At 40.0% G+C, this 20,558-nt stretch overlaps 1 protein-coding gene across 3 annotated transcripts in view; it reads left to right on the top strand.

Annotated features, from left to right (window-relative positions):
- Nucleotides 1–20,558, top strand: part of LOC122559658 (fatty acyl-CoA reductase 1) — a 196,236-nt gene that overhangs the window by 3,853 nt on the left and 171,825 nt on the right. The window lies entirely within an intron of this gene.

Genomic DNA, 20,558 nt, shown 5'->3' with positions numbered 1-20,558 from the left:
AGGAGTATAGTCAGATAGTGACATTGAGCCTGACTGGGGGAGGAGTTGTGCATACACAAGGAGTATAGTCAGATAACGATAGTGAGCCTGACTGGGGGAGGGGTTGTGCATACACAAGGAGTATAGTCAGATAGTGATAGTGAGCCTGACTGGGGGAGGAGTTGCGCATACACAAGGAGTATAGTCAGATCGTGACATTGAGCCTGACTGGGGGAGGAGTTGTGCATACACAAGGAGTATAGTCAGATAGTGATAGTGAGCTTGACTGGGGGAGGAGTTATGCATACACAAGGAGTATAGTCAGATAGTGACAGGGAGCCTGACTGGGGGAGGAGTTGCGCATACACAAGGAGTATAGTCAGATAGCGATAGTGAGCCTGACGGGGGGAGGAGTTGAGCATACAGGAGTATAGTCAGATAGATGTTGGAGTCACTGTACCATCACAATTCAATGCAGAAAGAAAATGAAACAAAAACAGGCTCTGTTGCTGGCCAGTATTTGTCTTATTGAGGGGAAGTTTGGTTAATGAGGTCTCTTGTTGAAATTCTCAGTTTTGACAAGCTCTTCTTCCCCAACTAGTTGTTTCACATTGTTTCATCCTCGCAGCTCCTTTCATCTTCAGTTCTTATCACCTACCATCCTTATTCTTACCTATCCTCTTCCTAGTGGGATTGCTTCAACTTTCTGATGTCACACAGTCATTTGTTGATCCAGGATGTCAGTCAAATAATTTGCTTTCCCAATTCTTTTGACTGCCTGTGCTCTCAGTGTTTTGCTCTATTAGGACAGCAATATTAACACTTCATCTGCTGGTTGAAATCTGTAAGCCTTGACCTGCTTGTTGGCCCATTTCTTTGAGTTTGTTTGTAAAGTCCTAGGACATTTCTGAGCCACTGTCGGATTTTGTGAGCTGCTTGTTCCCTGGACGTAGGACACATAATCTAACATGGGAGGTTTGTCCTTGTATTCTAGATAATTTTCAAATCAGCCTGTTCAGAGATGTTATTGCACACCTCTGAAGCAGGTGGGATTTGAACCCTGTTCATCCTTCTCAGATTTAATAGAGAACGGGTCTGGATTTGTGGACAGCTCATAATTATCAATCATTAGCATGACTTATACACTTAATGGTAAGGTCCTAGGGAGTGTTGCTGAACAAAGTGACCTCGGAATGCAGGTTCATAGCCCCTTGAAAGTGGAGTCATGGATAGATAGGATAGTGAAGAAGGCATTTGGTATGCTTTCCTTTATTGGTCAGGGTATTGAGTACAGGAGTTGGGAGGTCATGCTGCGGCTGTACAGGACATTGGTTAGGCCACTGTTGGAATGTTGCAATTCTGTTTTCCTTCCTATCGGAAAGATGTTGTGAAACTTGAAAGAGTTCAGAAAAGATTTACAAGGATGTTGCCAGGGTTGGAGGATTTGAGCTACAGGGAGAGGCTGAACAGGCTGGGGCAGTTTTCCCTGGAGCATTGGAGGCTGAGGGGTGACCTTATAGAGGCTTATAAAATCATGAGGGGCATGGATAGGGTAAATAGATAAAGTCTTTTTCCTGGGGTTGGGGAGTCTAGAACTAGAGGGCATAGATTTAGGGTGAGAGGGGAAAGATATAAAAGGGACCTAAGGGGCAACTTTTTCACGCAGAGGGTGGTACGTGTATGGAATGAGCTGCCAGTGGAAGTGGTGGAGGCTGGTACAACTGCAACATTTAAGAGGCATTTGGGTGGGTATATGAATAGGAAGGGTTTGGAGGGATATGGGTCGGGTGCTGGCAGGTGGGACTAGATTGGGTTGGGATATCTGGTCGGCATGGACGGGTTGTACCGAAGGATCTGTTTCCGTGCTGTACATCTCTATGACTCTATGTCATCTGCCTGTCTGACTGTTGTACCCTTTTGATCGTCTGTGTGGGTTCTTATGAATGGTGCGAGTGAATTTTTCAATTCCAGGTGATTTATTTTCCAAAGGGTCTTATATAAACCTCTATCTTTAATGCGCCAATCGAACATTCAAAGTTAATTTGCTTTGTGCTCTCAAATTCTAATTCTGATCAGGCTGTTTTCGAAAGTTCTGAAATTTCTGCCTGTCAGCTCTAGGGACCAACTCGCATGCACCAAAAATAGCCTTTTTCCCATTTCAAGTCTGTAGCAGCCTCCTTGGAAAGATGGCCTAAACCTCATTACCACTGCCAGTTAGCCTACTTTGTATGTGCAGTTACTAGTTTTCTTTTGGTCATCTCCCTGTCTAGCTACATTTTCAAAATAAATACAAATGCCTTTGTCATTTTCACCAAACTTTGGGCGGGCTTGTACAACTTTAAACTGGCCTTTGGGCTTGAGTCAGATCTTTCCTCATTAGAACTCCACTTGGAGTCTTTTTTTTTAAATTCTAGCTTTTTCCTTTTCCTCTCTTTCTTCTTTTTCTCTTTTCCTTCGCAATTCTAGTTCCAGTGTCTTGAATGCTGTTTTCTATTTCTTCTATATGAAATTCTCTTTTCTTTTCCTGTCTTTGAATCTCTAGATCTCCGGTCTTCCTTTCCAACTGAATCTATGCCAAATGTGACTTTCGCTCCTTCCATTTCTGCCTTTCCTTCTGACTGTCTCATTCAGTCTTCAGCTTCACGTACACTAATTTCTGATTTTTAAGGTTTCTTAGTGTTTGACATTTATCTAACTGCAAGTGTTCCAATATATTCAGCAGTGCTCCAGTGGACTCTTTCTTCAAAGAATTATAATCTATCCCAGGTTGCTGCACAAACTTAACAAACTTAACAAAATTAGTTGTTAGTACTGCTGCCTCACAGCGCCAGAGACCTGGGTTCAATTCCCGCCTCAGGCGACTGACTGACTGTGTGGAGTTTGCACGTTCTCCCCATGTCTGCGTGGGTTTCCTCCAGGTGCTCCGGTTTTCTCCCACAGTTCAAAACAAATGTGCAGGTTAGGTGAATTGGCCATGCTAAATTGCCCGTAGTGTTAGATGAAGGGGTAAATGTAGGGGAATGGGTCTGGGTGGGTTGCGCTTCGGCGGGTCGGTGTGGACTTGTTGGGCCGAAGGGCCTGTTTCCACACTGTAAATAATCTAATCTAATCTTGATAGTTGTCATTTTTAAATGCTAAGCTTCATTCTAATTCATAAGAAACCTTGCCTTTCCTCCTTTTATTGTCAGTTGGTATTATCCCATTTCCAATTATACGTTTCTGGATTTGGGTTATCCTGGATGAGTTCCCAATGTTGTGTTATGTCCAAGATTTGGAGTAGTGCACTGTCTCTCTTTTTAGTCGCCTTGCTGCACAATCACAGCATAAATTTAAATGTGGATAGAACAAAAACCGTCCATCAGCCAGGTTTCTTTAATAAACAGCAAAATTATTGATTTATTATAAAAAAATTTATTCAACAAAGATGTAAAGCTGATTAACACACAGTTTGAAATAGGAAAGAATAAATATTTACCTTTTTAAACAATGCAACTTACATACATAGCATTTAGAAGTTAGAGAGAAAAGGTTGTTTTTGCAGAGATTGATGTGAAAACATCGGTTGACCATATAATTGTTCTTGAAGGAAAAAAGGGCATGATATGAAATATGAAAAGATAACTTTCTGTTAGTGTGCTGGCAAATGTAGACAGATTTCACTAAGGAGTAATCTCAATAAGGCAGAGGATGAGCTGGGTAACTACTTCCTCTCAGCAGGCTATACCCCAACCAAACTCCAAACAATAACCAAGCTAAGGCAGAGACCACGCATGTGAGATAAGTTAATTAGCAATTAGGTGAAGCCATGTGACTTCCAAGTCATTTTTAAAAAAAGTCCCCATATCCTTTTAGTGACCATTTTTGAAAAAATACAGTTCTGGCATCTCTGCAGTCTTTTCAAATAAACCACTATTCAAATTCTCCAAACTGAATCTTCAACAAATTTTAATAATGAAGCATTTTCTTTTCCATAGTTAAAGATGGAAATCCAAAATTGTTAAAGTTAGGCTGCTCCTCTAGATGGTGTAGTATTATAGTTATCACTGATAAGCATAACACTGAAATCAGTGTAATAGCTTGAACTAAGTACTAGTCCTGGACTAATTAAAGACCTGAAAAAGTTAAGGCTAATGTGTGTGGGTGTAAGTGAGTTTTTAACGGTGTAATATCTGATCATTATTGCTGAACAACCTCTCTGATTCTGAAAATGTAATTTTGCAAAATGGAGTTTCATTCTCGTACATGGGAATTAATTATGGAGAATATTGAAAAACAACATATTTCAAAATATCTTCTTTATTTCTCTCATCAATTTTCCTGAATTCGATCTACATTTCTCAATCTTTACTTTGATCTCTGTGAATGTTTCAAATATAATTCATTCTTTGTTTTTTACTTACTGATTTAGAGTCTGCATATTGCAGTGAAAATACTACAATATGCTTATTTGATGACCCTCACTGTTACTTGTCCTATTGCAATGTCACAGATTATCTCCAGAATCACATTGAAACAGACAGTAGTTGGTCAAACTCTGCACTGATAAGTCCATGCATATGCATGGTGGATGCCATTCCTTCACTGCTGAGGACAGAATCCCAACCAATAGCTCATAATGCAGTCATTATGTTAGAGGGAGCAGGGAACATTGAACAACTTTAGAAACAACAAATTTTATAACTATGTGAAGAATACCAGGGCTCAAACTTGTGTGAACAAAGAACAATAGCATTGGAAAAGGCTGATGTATCAGCAACATTTATTTTGCTGAATACTCCATTTTGTTTCCCTGGAGACATATTATTGAGATAATTTATAATATGGGGTAGAATATACAGTATTCCATTTTAACATTGGTGCAAGCATTAGTAAAATTGTGCATTACATCTTGACTTCCCCTATTCAACAGGAAATTTGTAAAAGCGCATAAATTTTGCAGCGTGTGTTAAAGTGAGACATTGGATTCTTACCTTTTGTAAGCTGTAAGTGATTAAATTAAATGGTATATGGGCTTCCTCTTTTATTCTATTTTTGTACATTTCACTCTACCATTTCACTTTTGTCTGTCTATTTCACCTCTTTGTCTATTTCTTTCATCTATCTCACTAATCGATCTGCCTCCAATTATGCATGGCCCTTTCTCTTTCTCTTGCAATCACTCTATTGATTGATTTCTGTATTTTTATGCCACTTTACTTCCATTCACTTTATTTTAAAAATAATTTTAGTGTTTTTCTCTTTTCTTCACTCCCTGGTACTGTCTATCTTCAACAGATGGGACCTTGGTTCGTGGGTTTGATCCCATTGTGTGATGTGCCTATTGCAGGGTTTGGCAGGAAGCTGGGCTAGCCTATGCTATTCTAGTGGATGTGTTGTGTGGGAAAGTTTCCTGTTTACCCTCCCATAAACTGTGGTGCAATTCTGGAATCTTCAAACTCAACCATGCTTCATGTTTGTTTTTGAGGGCTGCTTTGGATCAACAAGTCAATCTGAGGTCAGCTGATCAAGCATTAATGTCAATGTTCCCTCACACTCTGTTAGAGCTAACCATAACTGAGGTGAAGTTAAAGAATATGAAAATTACTTCTCTGGAGATGCTCAGCAGCAATGCTATTTGGCTTGCTGGTAGAGTTGTGGAATAAAATACATAAAGTAGCACTTGTGTTTTTCTCAGCTGGAGTGGAAATAGTAGACACCTGCCTCTCAGGTTCTGGCTATACCCTACAGAAAATTTAATTCCCCCTTCAGGAATTACGCTGACCAAAATTACAGGTGGGTAAAAGCAATGACTGCAGATGCTGGAAACCAGATTCTGGATTAGTGGTGCTGGAAAAGCACAGCAGTTCAGGCAGCATTAGAGGAGCAGTAAGGCCATATTCAGAACCTTGACCAGCTATTGGTCAACATGCATGTACAGGAATCATATTAACACAAATCTGACTTTGACTATGATTACTAAGACAATGTGAGGTTTACTTGCTTTCTTATCAAACTGATGTGATACCTTTCTATTTCATTTGGTACTGCCAGTACAATATGTTATGCCTGAGAATATATGACTGATTCCCATGTCTCACTATTATCAATCTGAAGCTAGTTGCTAGGGTTATATGAAAGTGGCCCAGATGTCATTTCTTCTGGTTCAGTCTAGCCTCTACTTGGTACCTCCACAGAGAATCACTTAATGTGCAAGTGACCATGGTGATAATTACCTGAACAGTCCACTGCAAATTACGTTTGTGGTAATACTGCACTACTTTATAACTGAATGATACTTATCTTAAATAGTAGATAGTAATGGATTATTTTTGAGCATAGTTAGGAGCCTGATAAAGTGAATGATGATAAGATTCTGGTTTGATAAATTGTGATTCCTGAAACAGATTTCACTCAAAGCATTGAGGCGTATGGGGAGTAAATAGGGATCTGGATTAGAGGGCAAAGATCAACCATTATCATATTAAATCATATTGATTCAACTGGCTGTATGGTCTATGCGCCCAGTTCTGGTGTTTGTATGTTTTTCACACTGTTAGGATTAATTTGTTTTGGTTAATTGCACTGATCATATTGCATTAAATGAATGCTGTCAATGTTTTTTACAGTGATTGTTGTGGTATTGTCAAGGAAACTATTTTGGAGGAATTACTAATTGTGAGAAGTTGGAAACAAAGAGGAAATGATATGTTTGTGACATATCCATGGATCAATCTCTATTTACCTTTGGATATCAGTATAGCTATCTCATTGTATCCAGGGAATTGCTGACTCTGCTGCACAATAATATTAGAAGCAACAGCTTGCTGTTTGGAGTAGTTCTAGTATTATCTAGTGGCCTGTATTAACGATCTGGAAACATGAGCTTAAATCCCACTGGAGCATCTGGGGAGTTTGAATTCGGTCAATTAGTTAATTAAAATCTGAAATAAGTCTAGTAACATTAATGGTGACCATGAATGGGTACCAAATTTTCATAAAACCTCAATTCCTTTAGGGAGGCAGATCTGCTGTCCTTACCTGATTTTGCTCATATATGACTCCAGTAATATGGTGAACTCTCAACAGTCCTCCGAAATGGCCTAGCAAGCTTCTCATTTTTATTCGAAAGGAGCATCACCAACAGTTTCTACTCAAGCACAATTAGGGATTGGCAGTAAGAAGTATCATATAAGTAATGCCGAATCTTGTAAATAAATGAAAAAGCTTTTGGCTGATCAGAAATACACAACAATTCGGAAAAACAAGCAGTGGAAGATGTTAATATTTTTTAAAAATTTCTTTATTCTGGTAAGATTTATTGATTCACTTATTATTAAAGAGGTTGAAACTTTAGAGATATATCTTACTCAAAAGAGCAGCAAAGGTAGGGAAAGACTCTGTAATGATTGTGCGCATGACAACCAAGAAATTTATTATCTTAACCTTTCATACATAACAGCAGTAAAGTCCTTCTAATCTATTTACTTCTAAGAAAAATAATATTAAGAGCACATTATAGTACAGTGAACATTGGAGCTGTCATCTTTAGATTAGTTAAGTAGTTAAATTGCATCTGTGATTGTTTTTACACAATGCACAAGAACAGAGATGAGCTGACTTAAAATGTGTTTCTGCTCCTGTATGCTTGTTTAATTGTTATAAATTGATGTTTAAATAAACCTTTTTTAAAGGATGCAACTTCAAATTATTAACTTCCCTACTATGGTGATGAATGTGACAGCAGTCAACAATCACGGAGACTGATGTAACCTTGCCATCCAGTGTTCTCCTGCTGATGGGTAGCAGTTTTATCTATAACTATCAGTCCACTGCCTCTTATTTGAATAACTATAAAGGTGTTCTGAAAGTATGCACAATACAGGAAGTGCAGCAAACATGGTGCTTTAAAGTTTGTTTCAAGTGCATTCTCTCCCATTTCTCTTCCTGCCAGAATTGCAGGAGTATGTAGGCATAACTTTGTGTGTGAAGCTCTAGTGTGTATATATAAAATTAAAACTAAAACATGCATATGATAAATACTTGCTGCTGTTCAGTTAGAAGTAATTGAAAATGCCAATTGTGTGATCATTCTGAGTATGAAAGCCTCAGAGGAACAAAATTTGCTTTGTTCAATGGCATTCTAACATGACTGTCCATAATGGTCTTGAGATTATCTTTGATCAGCAGAATGTATTGCAACAGATTAAATAAACTTGTTTATACATTACTTATTTTCATTTATGTTCCTGAAGCAAAAAGTAATGGCTTAATTCATTCTCTTTAAGCAGGTGTTCTCTGTTGGTTGGGTACCATGCATCTTTTGTATGCCATTTTAGCACATCACTATTTGAAAGTCAGTGCCTTTACGTTGAGTCGGTGTTCTGTTTCTGTAATGTTGTAGTTTACAAGTGCACAGACCCTTGGTCAAAAGCAAGCAATAACATTTTGTTGGGCTCTTGCAGAGCAGTGCTTTTGTCTCTGCCTCTGAGCCAGAAGGCCTGGCTTCAAGTCCCACTTACTTCAGAGATGTGTCACAAAATCCCTACAGTGTGGAAGCAGGCCATTCAGTCCATCAAGTCTATACCACCCCTCCGATGAGTATCCCACCCAGACCCACTGCATTCCTGTAACCCTGCATTTCCCTGGGCCAATCCACCTAACCTTTGATCCTCCTCTTTGGACATCTTTGGACTGTGGGAGGAAACCAGAGCACCCGGAGGAAACCCCTATAGACATGAAAAGAATGTGCAAACTCCACAAAGACAGTCACCTGAGGCCGGAATCAAACCCGGGTCATTGGCGCTGTGAGGCAGTAGTGCTAACCATTGTGTCCCCTAAATCAGAATGCATTGGAACAGATTGATTAAATTATATACACTGAGCGGCAAATTGTGTTCAAAATATTAACACACTTCTTGATCGCAACAACATTGTGCATTAGATGTCACAATTCTATCATTATAAATACCACCTATTATGTTATGGGTAATGCTGTAAGATATTCCATAGAGTGGATTTATACAACATGGACTGCAGCAGATCAACGAGGAGGATCACCACCATCGTCTCAAGGGCAGTTGAGACGATGGAGGACATAAATGCTGGCCTGGTCATATCCTGTGAACAAGTAAAGTAAAAAGTTGTCACACATAGTGACATACACACTCACTAGTCTAATAGATAGCTATGTAGAGAAGTAATGGGACCTCCAACAAGAAAGTACAGATGCTGTAGAGGTCAATTGTTAATCCTATAATCACCCTTGTCACTTTAGCGTGATCCTTCATTGCATCGTTCATTTACACATAAGGATCTTTCAGTTCCATTGACAATGAGCTACTTTTTTACTTAGACCACTTGCTTGGCAGTGGCCCACCATGAATTTCCCAATCCATCTAAAGAGACAGAACACACTGGGCAAGAGTTTGCTAAGGCAGATGTCACAACCTTTTATGATTAGGAAATGACTCAGGAAATAAGCACGATCCCAAGTATTCTTCCTTCCCAAAACTTTGTTCTCACATAAAGCTCTGACTGTTTGTATTGGCTGACATGGGTGAGTCCGGTTGACTGACTTAGGCTTTAATTTGTTAGCACATAAAAGGAAGTAACTGCAACAATGTGGCAATTTAAATGTACACAGTTCCTCTTTTAAAAACAGTGTATCAACTGAATTGAAATTACACTATCACCTTGATTGTTTTTGTTTGTTGGTAAATGGTAGAATTAACTTGAAAACTATCTTGTTGAATATGTTACCATTTTCACGAACAAAATGTCCACATATTATCATTCAAATAAAATGTGAGCAATAGGTTTAGGGTAAGAGGGGAAACATATCAAAGAGACCTAAGGGACAACTTTTTCACGCAGAGGGTGATACGTGTGTGAAATGAGCTGCCAGAGGAAGTGGTGGAGGCTCGTACAATCACAACATTTAAAAGGCATCTGGATGGGTATATGAATAGGAAGGGCTTGAAGGTATATGGGCCGGGTATTGGCAGGTGGGACTAGATTGGGGTGGGATATCTCGTCAACATGGATGAGTTGGACCGAAGGGTCTGCTTCCGTGCTGTACATCTCTATGATTCTATGACTTTAAATGATATCCTGTAAAATGAGAATGTTGAATTTTAATGTATAAGATGCACAATACAAGGAGGAGTTTTAGAGGCAGGTTATTTCAGTTTGTTCTATTTTTCAATACTTGTATTTGATACCAGATGCACTACCAATTGGCTACAGGGTTCTTTACTGAAGGGGGGAATATGTAGGTTGTCATACTTTGGGGAAAGTGAGGACCGCAGATGCTGGAGATCAGAGTCAAAATATGTGGTGTTGGAAAAGCACAGCCGGTCAGGCAGCATCAGAGGAGCAGGAGAGTCCCCCTCATTCCTGATGAAGACCTTATGCTCGAAACGTCAACTCTCCTGCTCCTGAGAGAGAGAGAGAGAGAGGTCTCCTTTTCTAGAGGTCCAAATACCTCTATATCATATTTTACACACCCACAAACCACTTAGCTGCCCTAGGAGCCTGTCACAAGTTTTGGCAAGCAGGAAACATTTGTCATTGATCGGCAAAGTGGTGGCCAGTTATCAAACAGCTACTTGTCGGTGGCTGATTCTCAATTCGTACACACCCCTTCATGCCAGCCCATCTGTAACTAAACTTCTTTGAACAGACAGCTATGTAAATACCACATGTAATGAGAATCAGAAACTTCCTTTTGAAATGTGCAGCAATCCCTTCAGCAGTCCTTGTTAGTAAAACATACAGTCTTTACAAGGTCCATTGATTTAAGCAATTTCCTTTCCTCTTATGTAGAAATGTCTTTCATTTCTAACCAGTTCTTGTATTGTTATGATAAATGATTAACAGTATACAGGAACATCGGAACAGGAGTAGGCCATTCAGCCCCTGGAGCTTGTTCCATCATTCACTCAGATCATGGTTGATCTGTGGCTTAAGTCCACACACCTGCCTTTGGCCTAGATCCCTTAATACCATTCCTTAACAAAATATTATTTATCCCTGATTTAAAATATTCAACTGATCCAGCATCCACTGTCATTTGTGAACATCTACAAATGTCTTTCCAAACATCTACCACTCTTTATGCGTAAAGTTCTTCATAACATTTTTTCCAAATGGTCTGGCCCCAATTATTAGACTACGGGCCCAAGTTCGATAATCCCTAACCAGTGGAAATAGTTTATCTACCTGGTCTTTTCTTGGTAATATTTTGAGGGGAAGGTCAGATTATTTAGGTCAGATTATTAAGAGAGATACTTGGAGAATTAGTTCCAACTTTTAATTTGTTTGTGGATGGAGAATCCATTGTTGAGTTCCATAGAGGGTTTCTCTCCATGAAGTCTGTCAAGTTTTCTCATGCTATTGTCCCAGCTCACTTCATTAACCATGTACCCTGACCCTATAACAATGTCTCACCCAATACCAGCATGATATTCTCACTGGTTGTAGGTGGAAGCACTTGCCACTTCTGAGACCTCAGTAGATTCCAGACAGCAGTTAGTCAAAATCTAGGAAATCATCATCCCATCTTGTAGTTGGGAACCTTGAGGTCATGGTGGATGGAATGATGCAGAGGGTGGTTGTCTTCTTTCCCTACGACTGGCAGAGGATGACATGACCCCAGATCCTGCCAGCCTCGTCCAATGTTGGCACCTGGGTCAGTATGGTCTCAACCTGGAGGATTCGTCAGCAGTCTGGGAAGAAAGTTATTGATCTTCTCTGCTTTGCAGGGTATGTGCCACTATCTTCCTTCAGCTACCTCACACTCACTGTAGCTTTGCTACTGCACCGACCACTCACTAAGGCTGATGCTCTACCACTCTCACTGTTGCAAGCAACATCTTAGAGTTATAGAGTTATAAAGATGTACAGCATGGAAACAGACACTTTGGTCTAACTTGTCCACGCCAACCAGATATCCCAACACAATCTAGTCCCACCTGTCAGCACCCAACCCATATCCTTCCAAACCCTTCCTATTCCTATGCCCATCCAAATGCCTTTTAAATGTTCAATTGTACTAGCCATCACTACTTCCTCTGGCAGCTCATTCCATACACGTACCACCCTCTGCATGAAAAAGTTGCCCCTTAGGTCCCTTTTATATCTTTCCCCTCTCACCCTAAACCTATGCCCAGTAATTCTGGACTCCCCCACCCCAGGGAAAAGACTTTGTCTACTTATCCTATCCATGCCCCTCATGATTTTATAAACCTCTATAAGGTCACCCCTCAGCCTCCGATGCTCCAGGGAAAACAGCCCCAGCCTGTTCAGCCTCTCCCTATAGCTCAAATCCTCCAACCCTGGCAGCATCCTTGTAAATCTTTTCTGAACTCTTTCAAATTTCACAACAGCTTTCCGATAGGAAGGAGAACAGAATTGCATGCAACATTCCAACAGTGGCCTAACCAATGTCCTATACAGCCCCAATATGACCTCCCAACTCCTGTACTGAATACTTTGACCAATAAAGGAAAGCATACCAAACACCTTCTTCACTATCCTATCTATCTGCAACTCCACTTTCAAGGAGCTATGAGCCTGCACTCCAAGGTCTCTTTGTTCAGCAACACTTCATCGGACCTTACCATTAAGTGTTTAAGTCCTGCTAAGATTTGCTTTCCCAAAATGCAGCACCTCACATTTATCTAAATTAAACTCCATTTGCCACTTCTCAGCCCACTGGCCCATCTGATCAAGATCTTGTTGTAATCTGAGGTAACCTTCTTCACTCTCCACTATATCTCCAATTTTTAACTTCGCTCATTTGCTGACATCCATCCAATCCCATTACACACTAACACTGTATGACCTCTGTACCTCTTAGGTCACTCACAGGGAATACCTCACCAACTTTCCTTTACCTGCACCAGTACCAACAACTCACTCAATCATTCACTTTGTTTCATTCCAAGAAAAAAATGGCCCACAAGAAAAAGCCAAAATGGGAGGGGTGTGCTGAATAAGTAACTCCTTAGCTCCTACAAGGAGAGTCCTCTGATCATAACCACCCAAATGACTGACTGACAGAGTCACAGACCATGGACTGCTATCTGACCTGTCCTTGACTTGCTGTGCTGGCCTTCTGTCTGCAGGGTGTCACCCTTGACTTGATTGAGGACTCTGCCTCTGAGAGTTTGAGCCACAACCATTTGACTGGAACACATTTGGCATAGAATCCAAATGTGACATTGATGTAGCATGTCCTATATAGCTATATGCCCACCCCCTTGACTAGTGACTGCTGACAACCATAACAAGCTGCTTCACTTTGAGTCTGCACTAAAAGGCAAGGCAAGACAGATGTACTGTGAACCTATTAGCTTTAGGAAAGAAGACTGTGCAAAATGACACAGCAAGGCAGAGATGCTGTGAGCATTCAGGTAGGCCGAAAGTGAGTGAGGATCACTGAGATGTACCATGGCCCATTCCTGAGGTGAGTGGCTGGCCCAGCACACAACTGTTCTTGTAGCAACATTGTAATGAGAAGTGCTAGTATGTAATTGCATGTACGTGGATCAGGGATGGTAGGGTTGGATGCCAAGATCTGTGGATATAGTGGGTGAACGCAGTCACTGCCCGTGAACAGTGATGCCAAATGTCCCAAAATGGAAACCTAGAGGAACAAGTGGAGAGTTGGAGTCACAAGATACCTGCTCTGGTTTTTGAACTTTTTGGCATCTAGTTTCTGTTGAGCAGGTGGGAGAATGGAAATCTCCCTATTAAAAAGATAAGAATCTCATCTTGCCATTCAAAACATGTTTGGAAAATGGAACATTGATAGGTCCCTGCTGGACTTCTCAAGTGATTTCCAACATGTGACTTGCTGTGGCCCACATAGTTCAGGACCTGGGAAGATTCCAACCGATATATAATTCCAAATTGTTGTCTCTTGGCTCTGATCAGTTGGTTAAACTGCAAGGAAATGATTCTCTACTTCTGAAATTGAATTGGTAAACTGGACTCAAAAACACTATGTTCACATGAATCCTATTCTTGATTTCTTATTTTCAAACTTAATTTCTATTTTATACCATAGGCATTTTTGGAAATCCCAAGAGATAAGATGTAAATCGAGTAAAAGTCCAATGTAGTGCTATTTATTATACAATGCATTTATTGGAGAGGAGGATCGAGAGTTTGGGTGATATTTTCACATTGAGGCCAAAGTGTTTTTCCAGTCTTAATTTTGATTGCCTCACAGTCTTTAAGAACTTTGAAATTAAAATGCTGTAAAACAAACTACTTAACTAAGTTCCATAAATATTTACTTCTTGTGGTTAATGTTGTCCGTCTTTGTGTCAGCACACTCACACTGGGCATAGCAAATATCCCAGCTGAAAAGTAGCAAAACAATGAATTAGAGAGCTTCCTGTGGCCCAAGCCAACCTACTCCAGTACTCCCAAAGCAATAACATCTACTTGTTCATATGGACAGGCGACTATTGAAGCAAGAAAATTCTAAAATGGACCTGCATAGCCTGCCCTGTCTTATCCTCCCAGTCATCAGTTGATTGATAAAACATAAAATGCTGGAAATGCTCAAGGGGTCAGGCAGCATCCATCTATCAAGAAAAGCCGAGTTAATGCTTTGAGTCAATAGCTTCTCATCAGAATTTGAAATGTTAACTTTGTCTATCTTTCCATAAAAGCTGCCTGACTTGCTGAGCATTTCTAGTATTAGATAGCAGATTTCCAGAAATGTCCGTGTACTGAACTTTCCAAGAAATCAATTCCCTGTTGTTCATAGTCAAGTGTATGCCATCAGGATTGGTGGGAGGGGAGAGTAAGAATGTACTGCAGGTGCACAAGTGGTAGGATTGGAAGAATGAGACACAGATCTGACAGAGCATGTTAGTTCTGGATGACAATCCCTCAGGCATGATGCTGTGTCCCACCCCTCCACAACTTTCGACTTGGATTATATTCTTCCTCACCACTGTTGTTTTTGTCTTTTTCTCCAATTCCCCATCTACTTCACACTCCCTTCCCCAAACTCTACACCAGTTCCTGACCTTCCCTCTCCATGAATTTCTGATTTCTCTCTCACTAATTCCTGACTTTGTCTAGCACTCCCACCAGTTTCTAATACTTTCTGCCCTCCTCCAGTTCCTGAAATTTCCTGACCACTCCCATCTGTGATGTTCCCTACCCTGCTCCTTCAAGTTCTTCACATTCCCAATCAAACATATTGCAGTCCCTGATATTCTCTCTCCATCGGTTCCTGCTGTTATTTGTCTTCCACCAGTTTGTGACAATTTCCATCATCTCCCTCCCATTCCCCTAGTTTCCAACAATCTGTGCTCTACACCGCTGGCGTTTCAATCATCTCAACCACTTCAGTTTCTGATCTGTTCCCCCCAATCTCGTACACCACTTTACATTTCACAGTTGCAAATATAGCTTACTAGGACTAATTTATTATAAATTGTAAGTCTAGTTCAGTGAAATAGACACTTTCTTTAACAGAGTTTAACTTGTTCAATATTACTTAGTGGGACTAATTGCACATAAGTGGAAGTTTTGTTTCTTCACTAATGGTGTGGGAATTGCAGTCTGTTGGATCTCAAATCGGAAGGAATGTTGAATTGCTGACAGCAATTTTAAATTTTTACCTTATTCTGCTCATGTGAGGACTCCAGGAATTTGCAATCCATTTGAACTAATGACAAAAATACTGGCAGTCATGCATCATTATGATCATGTAATTTGACATGATATTCCAGAGAGTCACTGTAATCCCATAGGGCTGCTGTCTCAGAGAGGGATGACTAGTAGTGAGTTAACCTGAGAGTCACCACACCATAGAAACCACAACAACACTCAACATGATCACATTCAGAAGCAAAAAGGTTGAGAAGGCATCGTAACCTCATCCGATACAGGAATCGAACTCTCCTCTTGGTATCCCACTCAAACTAGCCTTTCAGCACCTGAGTGAATTGATTCTCTTTATAATACGACTGAAATTCCTGCAATACTGTAGGAGATGCTAACAAGTTATCCGATGCCAGAATAAGTGATAGCCATTATCCTTTTGTTTTAGTCAATTTCTCCTTACTTATCTATTTGGGTGAAGTGTTTATATTACCTAGGTGTTTGTATTTATTAAAATGTAAAATCTTTAACCAAAGAAAAAGTTGATATTGCTTCATTGTGATTTTCTGTGAAAATGAAAAGCAAAGCAATCTTACAATAATATTACCAAATTACTTACAAGTTAGCAGCATTGTATGGACATAAAGAAGATATATAGTGAAGAATCTTTTGCAAATCTTTTGTATGTATAGTGGCAGAACAACTTGCTGGAGTTTAGTGGTTTTATCCCAAACCTAAATGTGAAGTGTTTGGGAAGGATGGTGCATCAAAGTTGAGAACTTTGATCCAGGGAAGTAAGATTAAAGTGCATTTTCCTATCCTGGCCAGTAAACAAAGGTTATGCCTTATAATGAGATCTAAGGAGAATAAAAAATAACTATGGCCATATGACAAAGAAGATTTATGGGAAAGTTCAGATCTGAATGTTTATTCTTCTTTAAATTTTGTTTGTAATACATATTTCAGTTGATATAATGTGTATAGAGGAAAATGCTAATTTAAAATCAAATGAATTTAGCAGTTAAGCAGACATTTTTTGGAGCTCTTCCAGCTGTACTTCTCCAAAACTGCGACAAAAAGTTCATTTGCAGCAAAATTGTGCCAGTGGAATGGGAGCAGCTCTGTCCAATTACCCAACCATGCACTCTGCCCCTTTTTGCTTCTGAATGTGATCATGTTGAGTGTTGTTGTGGTTTCCATGGTGCTGTGGAACTACTTGCCAACTGCTATTTCTCAATGTTCTGATGTAGTAGAAGTCACAGAACAAGTGTTGGTAAGTTAACTCTACTAAAAGGAAGAACGCATCTTCGTAAACATTACAAAGATATGTACGACTCATGCCGCTGCCCCTAATTTTCTTGTCTTGTCTTTTTGAAATATCTAACTAAGAATATTTGTTTTAAATTGGTTACTGTAGTTATATTAATGTCTATCCAAAAATCTCTTTACCACTTTCATGTGCTGGGATAATAGATGGAAATAATCTTTCCTTAAGAATGTTTCTGAAAAAAAAAATTCCACTTATCAGGAAGAGTGCAACATGAATTTCCTCCATTCATTTCAGCAGCAAAAGAAATATTCTGAAGAAACAGCTGTTGTCTTTACAAAAGAAGTTTGGTTGTCTATAGCTGCAGAAGACACTAGTGATTTGAATTGTTATGATGTTTGCATATATCTCTGGTTTCTACCTGGTTATCCAATGTTTAATTGCTTCATCCACTAGTTTTGTTTTCCACTTTTCAACATTATTTCTCTAAAAGCTTTTCTTTTATCATTTCCTTAAAGTCCCTCGGCAAGAGAGCAATGCAGTTCTGTGAATGAAAATAAATGAATGCCATTGTAAATGGAAAACTGAATTTCTGATTAAGAATAATTCCTTCTTTTAGTAGGCATGACCTACTGGTTACAAGAGAAAGTTATGTTAAGATCAACTTTCAACACTTATTTGAAAGGCTTTGTTTTTTCATCTTCCTCATTCACTTATAATTATTCTTTTTTTCCCCATGTTATTCAAATTTAGGCTGACTCCAGGGCTTTTATCTGTTGACAAGGCAATACATTTTTAACTCAGTTTTTTAAGTTGAGTGTTGACTAGCAGTTTTACAAGTGCAACTCCCGCCCCCACGCCCCTCCTCCCTTACTGCACCATGTGGAGACTTCAGTCAGCTGGAATGTTTTGGAAGTTTTCAGTATTGGCCAAAATTTTGCACTGACCGAATGAAAGTGGTTTAGAGGATGAAAGCCTAAGATGGGTTTTATATAACATGCAGTTATTGCTTCAGCTGTTTGTGGATAATAAGAGGAAGAGAGAGAAATTTTTGCAAGTATAAGACTTTCAACAGAAGAATAACATTTCAGCCCTATATGGACCATGAAAAATTATTCTGCAACTCTCAGTCAAAAAAGAATTCTTCCAGGCCAAGACAACGTGAAATAAAGTTAAAAGCAGAATACAATTCACTGTTGATTCTGGAAATAATTGACAGGGAAGGCAGCATCTATGAAGTGAGAAACAATGTTAACTTCTCAATTTGATGAACTTCATCAGGTAACCACACTAGCCTTTGTATATTTTGCAGAATAGAATGAACAAATACTTCTGATGAAAGGCCAAAGGTCTGAAATGTTAACTGTTTCTCCCTCTACAATCACTGTCTGACATGCTGAATAGAAACATAGAAACATAGAAAAATACAGCGCAGTACAGGCCCTTTGGCCCTCGATGTTGCGCTGATCCAAGCCCACCTAACCTACACTAGCCCCACTATCCTCCATATGCCTATCCAATGCCCGTTTAAATGCCCATAAAGAGGGAGAGTCCACCACTGCTACTGGCAGGGCATTCCATGAACTCACGACTCGCTGAGTAAAGAATCTACCCCTAACATCTGTCTTATACTTACCACCCCTTAATTTAAAGCTATGCCCCCTCGTAATAGCTGACTCCATACGTGGAAAAAGGTTCTCATGCTCAACCCTATCTAAACCCCTAATCATCTTGTACACCTCTATCAAGTCACCCCTAAACCTTCTTTTCTCCAATGAAAACAGCCCCAAGTGCCTCAGCCTTTCCTCATACGATCTTCCTACCATACCAGGCAACATCCTGGTAAACCTCCTCTGCACCCGTTCCAGTGTCTCCACATCCTTCCTATAGTATGGCGACCAAAACTGCACACAATACTCCAGATGCGGCCGCACCAGAGTCTTATACAACTGCAACATGACCTCAGGACTCCGGAACTCAATTCCTCTACCAATAAAAGCCAGTACGCCATATGCCTTCTTCACCGCACTATTTACCTGGGTGGCAACTTTCAGAGATCTGTGTACATGGACACCAAGATCCCTCTGCTCATCCACACTACCAAGTATCCGACCATTAGCCCAATACCCCATCTTTTTGTTACTCTTACCAAAGTGAATCACCTCACACTTACCTACATTGAACTCCATTTGCCACCTTTCTGCCCAGCTCTGCAGTTTATCTATATCCTGCTGTAACCTGACACATCCTTCCTCACTGTCAACAACTCCACCGACTTTCGTATCATCCGCAAACTTGCTCACCCAACCTTGTAGCCCCTCCTCCAGGTCATTTATAAAAATGACAAACAGCAATGGTCCCAAAACAGAGTCTTGCGGAACACCGCTAGTAACTGCACTCCAAGATGAACCTTTGCCATCAACTACTACCCTCTGTCTTCTTCCAGCCAGCCAATTCCTAATCCAAACCTCCAACTCACCCTCAATGCCATACCTCCGTATTTTTTGCAGTAGCCTACCATGGGGAACCTTATCAAACGCCTTACTAAAATCCATATACACCACATCTACCGCTTTACCTTCGTCCACCTCCTTAGTCACCTTCTCAAAGAATTCAATAAGGTTTGTGAGGCACGACCGGCCGTTCACAAAACCATGCTGACTATCCTTGATCACATTATTCCGATCCAGACGTTCATAAATGCTATCCCTTACAATTCTCTCTAAGACTTTGCCCACAACAGAAGTGAGACTCACCGGCCTATAGTTACTAGGGTTATCCCTACTCCCCTTCTTGAACAAGGGAACCACATTTGCTATCCTCCAGTCTTCTGGCACTATTCCTGTAGACAACGAGGACATAAAAATCAAGGCCAATGGCTCTGCAATCTCCTCCCTTGCTTTCCAGAGAAATGTTTCCAGCTTTTTCAATTTGATAACATGAATGGTGTTTATTACAAATACATTTTTCCCAAATGGAACTGCATCTGCACGACATAAAATATTCAATAAGAGAAAGCTTTTGTTCGATCAAATCTGATATTTCCACAGGTCATGCACATTTTGTACTATCCTGAGGGAGTTGACAAGCAACAGCTAACTTCCAAGAAGATAAAATCTTTTGAAACACGTAATATATGAAGAAAGTCAAGTATATTAACCCGATATGATCCACACCTCTGGCTCTGAACAGTTGCATTCTATATGATGTAAATAGCTTTAAAACAATCATGTTTTTTAGATATTCAACATTTATGCTTAACCTTATGTCTTTCAATCAAAACTCAAATATCTTCATCCTGCTCTTGTTTTGTCAGGGTTAAGACTGTTTATATTCTGCTGGGAAGGGAATTTGATCTTGCTCTGTGACTTTCTGAATTTATATTCCAGTCTTCAGCTCTAAATTGCTGTCCTAATGAGCCATCATATGAGCACCTCAGTCATGTCCCATTTTAATTTTGACATTTTACTCGAGTCCTAACATCTATTTCTAGTGATCCCCTTTGCAGTTAGGGTGACCAAAATGCACACAAAAACAATTTACTTAGAGTCACCAGGAGTCTAGCTGTTGATGACTAGATGACTGACATGTGGGCAGGCAACTTCTGGAATTCTGTGTGGTTACTGAGATGGGTAGAATTTCTGTTTGCTTTTGGAAGCCTGGCACCTTAAATGAGGCCAGTAGAATCGTGTCATCTATTGGA

This window comes from Chiloscyllium plagiosum, unplaced genomic scaffold, assembly GCF_037043375.1.
Source record: "Chiloscyllium plagiosum isolate Xiang-an unplaced genomic scaffold, Cpla_swu_hap1 HiC_scaffold_19, whole genome shotgun sequence".
Classification (NCBI taxonomy): domain Eukaryota; kingdom Metazoa; phylum Chordata; class Chondrichthyes; order Orectolobiformes; family Hemiscylliidae; genus Chiloscyllium; species Chiloscyllium plagiosum.
Note: the sequence above shows the minus strand (reverse complement) of the source record. Positions and strands in the feature narration are given on the sequence as shown.